Raw genomic sequence first — 15,026 nt, 5'->3', positions numbered from 1 at the left:
TAGGCTTCCCTTTGGGTCTTCTAAAAGAATTTTTTTAACTCTTCTTGCAATTTATGGGATTAATTAATGTTAATGGGATTAATTTGCTCCATCTATCACTCCTCTTACTTCGTTGTGTGGGCCTTAATCTATAGGTACACACTGCAAAATAAGATAGAAAGAATCGTTTACTGTAATCTCAATTCAGAGTAGCTGATTTGACAAGTTATGCAGTGAGACTCATCATCATAGTAGTCAGGAGGAAGAATTTTCTGTCCTTTTCTTTAAAAAGCCATAAGAATGCTAATTCCCGTTCTTGCTTTTTCTCTCTTTTTTTTTTTTGTCTTTTTTGGTAAGGACTGGGGAGAAAAGGATCTTATGCATAATTTAATTGCTTTGTCTTTCTCCCTCAGGTCAGTATATTATATTATATTGAAAAGTAATTATGCAGCGAAAGTAAAATGTCAAACTGCAGATGTCTGGTAACAAGTAGTACAGATGTGAATGATTCTATTATGTGCCATCTTGCAGACATCTTTATACCTTTCCTCTGAAGCCTCATCCTATGCGCTTATGCGTCGGAGTATTTATGCACCTTGGATGAGATTTGCTTTTTTTCCCCCCCTTTGCAGCATCTAGATCCCAAGCTGGGTTGCCTTGTTGGCAATGATTGATTACCCAATATCTAATTAAACCTGATCCAATCACTTATTATGCAGAGTGGAACAAACAAACTGAAGTCGACTGTCAGGCCCGTGATTGATGATACTGCCAATCCAGCTTTTGTTGCGTCTAATGTCCTGACGCTTGTTACAACCAGCCAAAGCTGCGCTGGACAAAGCGTTCTGTCACTCTTCACACAAATTCACTCCCCTCCCCCCAATACTCTCCTCTCTCTCCTTTTTTTTTTTTTTTTTTTTAAAGAAAAAATTATTGAGAACAGCAGAGGTTCTGTTTGGGTTAGTGTGTACAATGAGATCAAAGTCCCCTAGAGATCCAGAGTCCTTAAGTGGCAGGGAGTGGAAGAAAAAGAGTATGTGTGTGGAGGGGGGCTGGCAGGAGGTGCACTTGGTATGGTAATGAACCTACCTTAGGGAGAGTGACAGATATGACATTAAAGCAAACCTAGCAGGGTAATAATTTCTTTTCTATTGTCTGCCAAGCAGGATTCTCTTCGCAGCTCTCATTTATAAATTTTTCAGTTTTAATGTTTTAATTATTTAAAATGCAAATAGGTTCCTGAAGAAAGAAGCAGAAAATACAAATTCCCTAAACAAATTCAACTTTTGAAGTTGCATTCGCACGTTGTAAAACCTTTCTCTTGTGCCTTGCTTTTAGCTTAGGTTAGTTAAGTTTTGGTGTTGTTGGGTGCTTTTTGTGATAATTGGTTAAACTTTTTGCAGTTTTTCATTTTCATATTTTCATTAGTTCAAGCCATATTGTTTTCTTCTGAGAACAAGTGAAATAAAATATCAGATTCCCTCGAGATTTAAAGGACTAGTCAGAAAAATATCGTTTTTTACATGATGGTTTATTCCCTGACATTGCCTGTGTTTCAAATGCTCAAATTGCACTTAGATAGTAGATAAATTCATATAAAGTGATGATTTATATCTCTTTGCAAGTTTAAAATATATGTTTAATGAATCCATCCTCATATAAATTGTTTATACACAATGTGGGCAAGTCTCCGTGTGTATGTGCACATGTGCATGATTCCCATGTGATCATTGGAAGAACTGGCAAATGTATTTTTCAAAACCTTATGCAATTAATCATATGTTTACAATTCCATCACCTACTTGGTAATCTATTTTACAGTTCTAAGATTCCCAACTTCCATATAACATCAAACAGCTGATACTGAAAACAAAACTAAAATAAAAAAAAAAAAAAAAATCCAGTAGGATTTTAAAATATTTCACTGTTAAGCCAGAATTTGCTTGCAACAGTTATTTTTTCTGGAACAAAAGGAATAACAGTATCCAGTTTGGAGCCTTTTTTTTTTTTTTTTTATAGACAGGTAATACAATTCTAAAGTTTATTTGTTTCCTTTCCCTGCCAGGCCAGACACAAGAGCTTTGCACATTTGGCCAAAAGCTGTGAAGGTGCCTAGCTCAACATATTTTAGTTGGATACTTGTTCACGTCTAGAAAAAAACATGTAGATTATTTATGGGTATGTTTTAAATATTTCACTTCTCCATCCTACCCCTTAGATCTAAATGGTGCTGCACCTGGGTGCACAAGTGAGTTCAGGAAATAGCCCCAGCGTAACTAATGGAAACTCTTAAATCATACCAAAAACACTGTGCTGTAATAAATTAGGAACACAGAAGTTAGGTTATAGCAACAGTTCACAGATTGCTTCACAGAATGGTCAAGGTGGGAAGGGACCTCTGGATATCATGTGATCCAACGTCTTTGCTCCAGCAAGGTCACGTAGAGCCAGTTGTCCAGGATCATGGCCAGACAGCTTTTGAGTATCTCCAACGATGGAGACTTCACAACCTTCGTGGGAAACCTATGCCTGTGCTTGATCACCTTCACAGTAAAAACATTTTCCTGATGTTCACACAAAACCTCCTGTGTTTCAGTCTGTGCCTATTGCCTCTGGTCCTGTCACTGAGCACCACTGAAAAGATCCTGGCTCCATCCTTTTTGCACTCTCCCTTCAGGTATTTATATACATTGCTGAGGTACCCCCCGGAGCCTTCTCTTCTCCACGCTGAACAGTCCCCATTCTCTCAGCCTTTCCTCATAGGAGAGATGCTCCAGTCCCTCCATTTTCTTTGTGGCCCTTTGTTGAACTCTCTCCAGGATGTCCACGTGTCTCTAGTACTGAGGAGCCCAGAACTGAACGCAGCACTCCAGGTGCGGTCTCACCAGTGCTGAGTAGAGGTGAAGGAAGTTTTACCACTGGCACTATGCAATGGGCCATAATCATATGTCATAAGCATATAGCTGCTGGCCAAACGTGCCTAGCTACTTGAAAATTGTTAACTTTTAGACACATACACTCACAAGAATATCTGCATGTACCTATATTTTTGTGAGAGGAAAATCCGATAAAATGTGTTAGCATTTAAACTTCATCTTCAAAGGATGTAATACGCACAAGCACTTGCAGGATTTTAAAGAGGAATAAAATAGACAGGAAGGTAGAATACAGCCCTTATTTGTTAGCAAAGGAAGACAGTAATAGAAGTAAATTAAAGACTGGGGAAGACCAACTAAAGAAAAAGTGGTTTGGAGGGTGATGAGCTATAGAGAAAACAACCATGTGAACGTCCAGGTCCATACACTGCATGGTGCCTTTTATCTTGGTGCTTGCACCAGTTATAACAGTATCACGTCCTCTGTCTTAACGGGGATCTTTCTTCAAGACTAGCTACATTGGACTGACAAATTCAAACAAAGGAGGAAAAATGGGATTTGTGAAGCATATGACTTGCATGTAGAGCATCTGTCTCTTAATTTCATACTCACACAACTTTAAGGAGAAGGAAAACAACAGTTTTTCTTTCATATGCCATGATTTCAACCTACACAGAAATGTTCTTCAGACAAACTGAGGGCCAGATTAAAAAAGAAACGTGTAGCTGTGCGAAGACACCAGAATAATTTCCCTAAACATCTAGTTATTTCAATGAAAACATCTTGCACAAAATATCTGGTGAATGCAGGATTGATGTCTATCTAATTCATGCTAATATATGTAATCAGCAAATCTGATGAGGCTAGTTGAATTACCTTAGCACAAATAGCAAAAGAAACAAGCCTGTAGCATTCAGACTTACTCTGTTGCAGATCTAGAGCTAATACAATCTGCAGGTAGTGTTGATACCTAGCTTATCTAATTCCTATTTTATGGCTTGACTCTACCTATGCATCCCCTTCTGCAATAAACTAATAAACATTCTATTGGTCTCCATGGAAGCTGCAGAATTATAATGGAGTAAATGAGAGGAGAATCAAGCCCTAAATATTTTAATCATACTGACATATGTGAAGTTAAGGAAAAAAGGAAAAAAAATCAAAGAAACAAAATAGGTTTCTCACAGCATTAAAAATAAATGTTTTACACCAGGGCAATAGGAAGCTAACATTACCAAGGAAGCTAAATTTAGCCTGTGAAAGGTTATCCTGGGCAAGCACTTATGGTGCATTTCTCTAAATTTTCACTTCAATTAATCTCCAGAAATTCAGTGTCTGATCCCAGTGACAGTAGCCTCTGGCTTCTTCAGAGCGACTGCCGAGGAAAAATTATCTGACACATATCAAACAAGCAAGAAATGACACTGGACAACATTAATCAAAACTTTCTCATTTCCTGAAGAATTAAGCATTAAATAATTAATTCTAGCACTACAGGCGGCTGTAAAAGAGGCCTCGTGCCTCCCCGCTGGTAAGAATTTGTCCTTGTCTAAAAGACTAGATTGATATATTTATTATTTATCAGATTAATCATGGCCAAGAACATTATGGATTGGCAGCCAAGCCCAGCCAGTTATACTGTAGTGGCCTGTTATTGTAGCTTGGAAAGAACCTGGTACATCAGCAGCATTAAAAAGGGGAAGGGGTAGAAGAGTTTGCCCTCAAGCGTTATTTGAAAAAAAAAAAAAAAAAAGAAGGAAAAAGGAAATTAAAAAAAGCTCAAAAGTTGTTGGTTTTTTTTTTTTTAAAAAAGGGGAATTGGACAAAGAAGATGTCATTGATTCAGCACCTCAGTGGAGGCTGCTGGCTCCTGGGGTCATTTTTATTTCTGTTTGCTAAGGACTGAAGGAGGCCCTTAGGATGTGGGTCAGAATATCAACTATTCTACGTGAAGCCACAATCATTAGTTTTAAAACAGAGTTTCAGTGGCAGACAGATATAAATCAATTTAACCAGCACGTACAAGAAAAAACCACTTCCAACCCTTCATTTTCCTTGTGTTTATCCAAGTACTGTAGCTGTGAGACTGATCTATGGTTTAGGTTTTCTCTCATTTTTGCTAGCTGGCTGTGGTACCAAGTAGCAGAGTAACTAGGAAGTTACTCCCTAGGGGATCAGCATGCCAAGTTCCTGTAGATTAATAAGTCTTAGATAAAAATAAACTTCGTATGATTTCATAGAATCTTAACATGTAGTCCTTTTTTCAATTTTCCTCCCTGGTGCCTCTCAGGGTAGTAATATCTTACACGGAATTTTACTTTTTCATTTTGAATAGAGGATTTCTCACTTATTTTCAATAAGCATGCACAGACAGTCGGAGGAAATCACAACTGTGGAATTCATCATGTAAAGATTGTTCCAAATGCCAACCTCTCCTCTAGATCCTCTTCTTTTCTTGTTTCTATGGTAGGGAAGGATGAGTGGAACTTCTCATGCCCCACAAGAAGTTTACTTGTTTGTGTGCCTCCCCACTTCGCTCTTTTTATGTTACCTATATTTTACCTGGCAAGAACAAAACAGAAGGAGAGCTGCTATATATTTGACGAGTGAGAAGTGATGAGATATATTTTAAAGGCAACTTTGTTTCTGCACAGACCAGGAGTCCCCCGCTCCCCCATTCAGAGGAAATTTCAGGATGGCTGGATGGGATGAGCGTTTTATTTTGAAAAGATATGCAAGAAAAAATAGAGTGGCAGAAAAAACTGGCCCTGAAAAAGCAGAAAGAACAGACAACACCACTCGTGCTTCTTTGACCTGAGATAGATAATGAAATGTTTGATAAACATTCTGTTAAGGTAGTAACAATGTCCACAAGAAAAACCCATTCAGCCCAGTCATCCCCCAAAAAATCAAACTGTGTATTCCTAGGTAAGACTGTAAGGCCTCCAGCTTTTAGGGAAACAAACAAGGTGTTCCCAAACTCTAGAGATCATGTAGCTATGGGCTTCCAGTGATCTTGAGATCTGAGTGTCAAGGGCTTCGTAAGCTGGAAGAATGAACCTTGTATATGATTAATCTAGATGGACTTTTCTACTATGAGTTTTTATACCTATTTCTTGATTTCATGTGTGAATAGCTTTAATAGTGTCCTGTGGCAATCAGGTCCACATTTAACTATGTATTGCAAAAGAAGCACCTTCTCTTGCTTGTTTTGAACCAGCTACCCGCTTGTTTGCTGTCCTCCAAATCTTCAACAGGAGACAGTGAACATTTCCCTCTTTATCTGTTCCATGTGAAGTTACCACTATTGAGTGTACTGACTCTGTACCCTGCTATCAATAGTGTTTCTTCGTTTTTCATTATTATATGTAATGTTGTGCTTTGGAGCACAATCAAGTCAGATGTTTTAAGCACCAACTATTTCCTCTCATCTTTCTTAAATATTCTATTTCAGTGTAAGAAAGGAGATCTTTTTCTTATCAGATACTTATGGAGAATGCTTAGAGAAATATGGAAAGAAATGTAGAAGAGAAAAATAAAATGTTTGTTTATATGAATCTTTTAGTCTTTTCAAACACTCTGCTGTTCATGAGAGTAAGTCTATGCAGGATCGACATAGGCCAGAGGAAAAAGAAAGCTTCAGTTTTTTCCATTTCTTGATATCCCGTGATATTTAGTACCCCATAGTCAAGGGATACTCTACGAGATACCAGGGTATTCTAGTTATGAGATGATGAGACAAGTCACAGCTTTTGTGTAGAAGAAAAAGAAAAAACTGTCATATGGAAAGGGAGGCTTAAAAAGACTCAAAAGCTTAAACATTCAAAAAACTGAAAGATTAAATGGAAAAAAAATAATTAAAAATCATTATTCTCCAAACAATCTTGCCATTGTTGCAGTGTCAGCTGATGTTTTTCCTTGTTTTAAACGGAAAAAAAAAAAGGAGAAAAGAAGTACCTTTCCTTCTGTGACACAATTAATTCAAAGATAGTCTTGGTCATTAACCTGAGAATGTGTTGAGCACTTTGAAAATCAGATCCTTTACTGTGGCACATTTTAAGGATGCAAAAAAGTGTGGGAGAGAGTAATTAAACCAAATCCAAAAACTCAGTCCTTGTTTTCCGCAGAGGCTATATGTGTCTGATTAAAGTAGTTGGGCAAAATTTCATAAATATGTATAATCCCAGATGACAGCAGTATGGACAGCATCCTTCTGAATGGGACACCATGAATCATTCCTGAAGGAAAGAGAAGCAGAGGAGGTTGGCCCCTGGTGGTTACCAGCCCTCTGTTTATGTCCTTCCTTGCCTCCTGATGCACAGGAGCAAATCCATGGTTACTCTGGCCAAAAGCATGACAAAAGACCAGCTCCAGCCTTCGAGGATTTGTGTGATGCCTGCCCCTGCACACCTCTGCTGTGAGCTACCGTGCAGCTTTCCTGGAGGATCGCCTGGGAGTGATAAGCAGCCTTGACCACAACATCCCTCCCTTCTGGTCTTAGCATTTTAAGTGAGTGCCTGCATCCTTGCGGCCATGCCCACTCTAAAATATCCCTGTTCCTCCTGGGGTCTGGCTGAAGGGGCTCAGGGCCAGCTCAGCCCCAGGGCAGACCCAGGCAGTTTCGCCCTGCTGACATGGGCAGAGGTGCCCGGGCAGCACTGCAGGACAGGGCCAATCCACAGCCCCAAGAGCTTCTTTTCAACACTCTGTCAGCAATACCACCCAGATGAATTTCCCTGCATCCTACCCCACAGTTGAGTATTGTGGAACCACAGCTTTGAAGAACCCTTTTGCACTGAAAGAACTTCTGTGCAAGGAAGACAACTCTTTTATATGAGTGTCTTTTCTCACAGTAGAGAAATATCCTCATGAATGCAGTTAGTTATTCCCAAACTCGAATTTTTTATGTTTACACCATACCATATAGTTAAATTCAGGCAGCATGTTGCGTGAATCCTTTTGTATCACTGTGGCATCTCTCCAATGAGGGATGCACCTCCTCTCTAAGGCTTTTTCTCCCTTCCTTCAGACGTCTAGCTTGCCTTCTCTGTAAAGGATAATTAAACTTCCTGCTTCTCCAAATGTATATAAATAATAAAAAATAGCATAGATTCAATTCTGCTGAGCTCAGTGAGCCAAAGATAGATACTTTCAGTGTCTGTGCACAGCTAAAGTATTTGATGTTTTTCAGGGTGAAAATATTTGATAGAATATTAGACACAAACAGAACTTCACAGATGAAAATGTCCACAGTGAAGCAAGGAATACAATCTTAGGGATGAGAAACCATAGTTTTTTTCTGCTGGTTATGGTTTTACATTTTAATTGCAAAGGTTAAAAATGAAGTATAGCAGGCAATTGTTTTCTGATTTGGCTCCAAAAGGAAGCCATGCAGACTTGCTCAGAAGTTGGGGTTTTTTTGTTCTTCCTGGGGAACCCAAAGAGCTATGTATGAAGCAGCTTATTTTAACTCCAGCTTACGTCATCCCAAGAGTGTAAGTTCTAAACTGACAAAATAAGTTCTGAAAGAATGTAAGCAATCTTTCATCAAGTCCATTTAAAAAAAAGCTTACAGTTGATTCTAAGCAAAAGTGTCAAAAGTGTCACATCTGCATATTAGGCTGCTGCTCTGTAAAAAATGGTTTATTACCTGACATCTCGTACTTGTCACATTTCTCCTCAAAGGAAAAAAAAAAAGGAAAATGTCAGAATAAAATACTGTGCTGTGGATCTATGAATTGTTCACAAACACCCGAAAATATAACTGTGTTCTTTTGTATAAAATAGGAACTAGTGGAAATACTGAAACTGAGCAGAACTCTGTATGTATGTACGTATATATATATGTTCTTTTATATACTCCTACTCATATTTTGATGAATTAAATGCACAATGAGCTTTTGAACACTGATTATTATTTCTCAAACAATTTATCTTTCATATGAAGTTAACTGTTTATCTGAGTATTTACCAAGGCTTTATAAGTCATATTCAAAGCATATAGTTATTTTATACTTTATTTTAGCAGCAACAACAAAGACCTTTCCATATTCAGTCATCGAATGTTAAAAAAGAACCTGAAACTAAGCTCTGTCTTCTTTTTCATAAACTCTAGTTCAAGAGAAGTCCCTGGTTGGGATTCTGGAAATTTTTTCTTAAAATGGCACGCCTTGCAAGCTAGATGAAACTTTCAATATGCATCTGCAAGAGAAGAGAGAAAAAGTCTGAAACAAAAATATTAGGAAATTGATTGAAAATATTGATTCTACTCAATTAAACATGGCATCAGATGGAAAACTCGAGTGGCACTGAGCTTCCAAACCCCAACAACCTGGCCATGAGGGAGGTATCTCAGATACTGGTAGCACCAAGCTTAGGACCAGCTGTTTCTCAGACAGTTTATGCAGTTTGTGGTGGACTCCATGGCATCAAAGGAGTTCCATCTGGGCCGCAGGAAGTAGAAGGAGGTTTAGTGTTAGCAGCACTAACACTCCTAGTGCTGCTAGAAAAGGGCAAACAAGACAGAGCACTTTGGACTTAAACTTCTTTTTCTCCTATGGTGACTGTGATAAACAAGAAAAGAGATTCAGAGAACCAGACACCAGTAAATCAGGTGAGGCTGAAAAAGAGTAGTAACCAGACCAGCAGCCAGATCGCATGCCAGTTTTACCTTCTGAAGAGATACTGTCTGCAATAGTAAAAGAAATCAGAAGCAACAATGAGGCAGGGTAACTGGTCATTTGTTTGCTGCTCACTAGATGTTGCCTTCAGCAACTTTGAAAGGCAATGGTTGTGTAGAAGCAGGGAAAGTTGCCTATCTGCAGTATTCTGGGGAAGAGGAAACTTCTGAAAGTGTAAGTAAAGAAAAGAATTTTTAAGGAGTTAAGGGGTACATACAGAGATAAAGCATCTGACACACGTCTAGACCTTACAGGGGATGAAGGGATAGGGAAGACTTTTCATAAGGACTACAGGAAACTGCACAGAATTGGTTGCAAGTTAGGACTCCACTGAAATGCTGCTAGAATCAGACCAAACACTAAGGAAAGAAGATGTCCTGGTGAGATACAATAGGCAGAGGGAGAGATTTCTCTGTAACTCTCTTGTAGTTTCTTACTCTTTTTTTGCCCACCTAGTCTACATTCCTGCATGTCATTACTATCAAATTTTCATTGTCCTACTTTGTGTTCTGACAAAATCTAGTTCTAGCTCTTATAAATCCTACTGCTTACTTTATCTTGTGCTATGGTCAGATCTAAACAAACTCCTGGATTATGTAAGATCCTGAAATAAATAGCAATATTTGAGTGAATACAAATAAAGTATTCACTCCACTGTACATACAAAGTGTACAGTGGAGGCATTTAGCTGTTACACATCAACTCATTAGTGAAAACATTATATGTCAGTGATAGAAGCAGGAGGTAGAACCGTGTTATCTGCTGTATCCACTGCTCTGTAGAACTACACCCAATAGGATTTATTACTTTATGCAAAATGGAACAGATGGGAAATACTAAAATAAACAAATTGAACCTCTAGAGTATCTCCTACAGGGTAATTAACTCATTCATATGAGAGTTGGAACAAGTAGGCTCAAATGTTTTCAAGAGCAAATTGACTCCCAGTCTTTCACACGCCGGGTGACAAATTTCACCACTGGTCAGTTACTTAACAATCTCTGACCACCACCTCCACTTCCAGCTGTGACACAAACTGGGGAGATGAATCGAACTCAGAAGATAACACAATATTACATAGCAGTTTAGGTCCTACAGGCAAGACAAGTTGGGGAACACGTAGTTTTCCCTAGTTTAAAGACAAGATCCAAAAGTTAGGTAAGGGATTAGAGATGCTCTTGATATCACTTCCCTTAACTTCAAAACTTCTGGTACTGGGGTCTTGTCTCTGATGCTCAGCCTTAATTCAAGAGTCTTGCTGGTTTAGCTTTAAAACTGAAAGTGATACTACTTTGTAGACTCAGTGCTGCCCTGCTACAGCTGTATTAATTAATTTCCTGGAGTGAGCTCAGCCAGTTACTGGCCTCTCCACCACAAAGACCTTGTTTCTCCCAAACAACACCTACCTATTTGAGAGGAAGACAAACTTCCTCATGCTGTCAAGGTTAGCTTTTGCTGCAGACTAAATGCTCTCTTCACATTCAGCCTTCATGAGCTCTTGCAGTCCCCTGTGAGGAGATCCCATGCCGAACACAATGGAGAGGTGCAATCTGTCCCCTGCTCCCCCTGCCATGGGTGTACCACAGCAGGCCTCCAAAGCTTAAGCCTATCAGCAAAGAAAGACAGAACAAAGCAATACCTCCAAGAAGGAACAGTCAGATCTGCTGGGAAAAAGCCAGAGGTGAAATGAAAGCTAGAAAAATAAGTCTGTGCACTGCCTTTTTGAGAATTGTCTTTTCCTCTGGTCTTTTTGTTGGCTTCTTCAGCTACAAAGGTCCCACACAATCCCCAGGGAAGCGTTTTGCCATCAGTCACCTTTGAGCCTTTACACCGGGAGTTTGATTCTCACTGTAGCCAGGACTCCTGTTCCTTTCAGAAGCCTCGCTGTTCATTTTCATGCTGCAAACACCTTGCTTGCTGTCTGTCTCAGGACAAGAGTACAAGATATATTGACTTTGGCAGCAAAGCCAAATTAAAAGGCTTATTTTTCCTAAGGAGTTGTTCTCAAACACTAGTTCACTACCCATTCAGCAGTGCTGGGACAACAGTTTTGGAGGCCACACTGTAAATCAGCTCTCTGAAATGATCTGAGTTATAAATAACCTGTTTAAAGCTTATTTTTAACTTGCAACGGTTTGGTGTGTATTGATTTGCAACAACAAAAAAAAACTGAACAGAGCCATTGCATACAGCATGGCCATAGGGCAGTGGCTAAGGAAGTGCATACTCTGAAGTTGGCTTGCCTGAATAACAAAACCGGATATCCTACGATGCCACGCTCTCCCATTGCCCCATGCTGCGTTCTCAAAGCACCCCCGGCAGAGCAGACCGTTTTCCTTCCTCCTCCTGTGAAGGCTTGGGCAGAGGTGAAGCACACTAGCTAGAATAAACAAGCAGCCAGGCTCCCCTCCACACCATCACACTACTTTGAAAGAACAGGTACTTTAAAACACACTGGAGTCAGACACATTACAGAGCTTTCCTCTTTGTTGTAAATTCAAAAATGTAAATACATTTCAGCAGTAAGACTGACTTTTTAAAAATCCTAGAAACATAAGGCAAATATTTGTGCCTGCTGCACAAATAGTTTGGTATGATTTTAACTGTTGAGAATGTAGTGATGTCTTTTAAAGTCAATGTCAAGCACTTGTTGTTGAGCAATAACGAAAGTGAAAGAGTTGATAAAAATGGGTTTTGGTAGCCAAAAAGGTGGCTTCTGTTTCCTAAAAAGCAACCAAAACTATGAAACTGAGTCAGGCAGGGAGGTTGAAGGGGGTACAGAAAGAACTTTTAAACATTCTTTTCCTTTTTCTATATCTTAATGACAGCTGATACCGTTCCTTGCCCATCTATTTGGCCAGTGGAAAAAAAGCTGTCCATTAGCTCTCAAAGTCAGAGGAAAACCAGGAATACCTTAGCAAGAATTTGAGATTTTTGATCATGTGAATCTTTAATATAGGAATCCTGTTGTTAGTGTTACAGTGTTTATCAAGTGCTCGTGTACAGATGGTAGGATAGTTTATTTCGCTTTGGCCTTATTAATCTTTTCCCCTTCTTCTCCTTCTGTTACTTGCCTTCATCTCTCTAAGAGTTTTCTATCCCCCACAAGAATTCTGTGTTCTTCCAGTTGTACATGAAATATATGGCTGCCATTTTTGAAATTAAACCGAGTCTAGGGATTATCCTGACCTGAAACACCAATAGCAGCTCTCACAGTCACAGTCCATTGAACATTATTAATTTATGATCACATCTTGCTGTGCCTTAGCCACTTTCACTCTTTCTCTGAATTAACCTACCACAGCAAGCCTGCCTGCTGCACAAAACACTACAAAGTAGGATAACGTCCTGCTGAGGCATTCGATATGTCAGGTAATGGGAAAGTATGCCACATATGAAGGACAGCAAAGTTTTCTTCTTTCCATTTTGACTGCTGCTTTTGTGCTAAGTGAAAGTAGAGCAGGAACAGAGATCATTTAGTTCAGCATCTAGATGTTCAAATGCTAACATTTCCCTTCGAAATAATTTTGGCTTTATCATGCTCCAATATAATCAGCATTTGGTCTTCAAATAAAGGAATACCAACACAAAAGGTATTGTAAATCTACCTCTTCTACTTATTGTACCTGAAGGAGAAAATAACATTCAGACTCTTTCACTAGCCAAATCAATGATTTTCCAGTGCATTTGAAAGGGAAAGCCTACACAGCTATACAGTATTTTCAGCATTGCTTTTCACATTTGCAAACCCTTTAAATAAGAAGCAACATAGGGAAAGGGCTACTTGATCATTTGTTAAACAAATATCAAAGATATGCATACTAATGCCAGAAGGAGTGCTTTCGGGCGTTCTATTTACAGAATTGTAATTACATTTGCTGTTTGAATTGGCCCTCCAAAGAATTAAAAATAAGTAGCCATGGCTTTTTATTGCTATCCAGTGTTCCCTGGTGGCTTCTCTCTGAGTGTTCTGACTGGCAATTGTTCCAGGCTCACTTGTGCCAGTAATGCATTTGTTAATTAGGCTAAGAGTACTACAAAAACCACAACACAAGCCTCTTGTCAGCATATGCTGATCTAACCTCTTGAAAGGACAGTTATTTAAATAGATGCCTTTTTAGTTTTTGCTATTTTTTTTATGAACATGTAAATATTCCCCTAAATGTTAGTTATGCTGTTTTAAATTTTTATGGGATCAAATATTTGTTTAATTCTTGTTTTCCATGTTCGTTTTTCCATTTCAATGTGTTTTCCTCCCTTAATCTGCTACACATACAAGAGAGAAGTCTCAAAAAAAACCTTTTTTGACACTAGTCAAAACAACTTTCTGCACCTATAGCTATATCTAATGTCAAACTGGAGTTTTACAAAGACCAGACTGGAGGAACATGGAGATTTTGCTCTTTTCTGCACCAGCAATAAGAATACAAAAACAACACCAAAGACATGCCGGAGAGTAAAAGGATGATCCAAAATGGAGGATCACTTTCTGAAAAAAACTGCATGTCAAACTGCTCTGATTCTGTGTTCTATCCATCCAGGTGGAAAAAGATGAACTTAATTAGACTGTAACTTCATTACTGGTTTGAGAATAATCTGGCAACAAAAACTCACTGTGCAGTTCATCAGTCCTTTTTAGTAATTTTCACCTGCCCAAAGACTGCCACCAACTCTCTAATCTGCAAGCCTGTTTTCATATCATTCTCCACAGTGCTTTATGTATAAAATCTTTGAGTTATGGGGACAATCCTTGTCAAGACAAAACTAGGGAACTCAAGTCAAAAGGAAATCTGCAGAGACTTGAAGCACCATTGGTTTTCACCTCCGAGACTGGACACAAATATAATTTACATTTTAAAGAAAAATGCATTAAAGGAATGCCTTTCTTTTTCATATTAGAAGATAAAATACTAAAATTGTAGCAAAGGGAAAGGAAATTCTGATTCTTACCTACATTCCATGATGATTTCTTAAAATGAAAGCAGCTTTCTCTTTTCACTTCATGTAGTATAACATTCAGCATTTTATCAAAAGATTTGCTTGAATATTTTCTATTTATCACCTCAGACAATAGTGCTCACTGCCATACACAGAGAGAAAAGTTAGTAATCTCAAATCAATATACAAGAAAGTACTGAAAAAAAAAAAGGGTTGTTCTCCCCAACAGAAATAGCATGATTTACTTGGAAGTCAAGAAGCTGTTTGGAGTGTTCTCTGTTTTGGTTATCTGCTCAAGTAAGTACTCAAGACTGGGGCTGAAGCTTGATTTTTTGTAATGGCCTGCTCTTACATTGAAAATATTTGGGTTTTTTTCCCCCCTGGAAAAAAGAGAAATATCTGGGAAAAAAAAAAATATTTTGGCTTAGGAAACAAAAGGAAAGGGGGGTGGGGAGGAGGTGTTTTTAAGATCTGGCCTTGTTTTCTTTTTATCCTTTTAAGTAACTGGTTTTGCTTGTCTTTATTCTTTTAAGTAACTGTTAATAAATTGTTT

The sequence above is a fragment of the Tauraco erythrolophus genome, chromosome 3 (assembly GCF_009769465.1).
Source record: "Tauraco erythrolophus isolate bTauEry1 chromosome 3, bTauEry1.pri, whole genome shotgun sequence".
NCBI lineage: Eukaryota > Metazoa > Chordata > Aves > Musophagiformes > Musophagidae > Tauraco > Tauraco erythrolophus.
Note: the sequence above shows the minus strand (reverse complement) of the source record.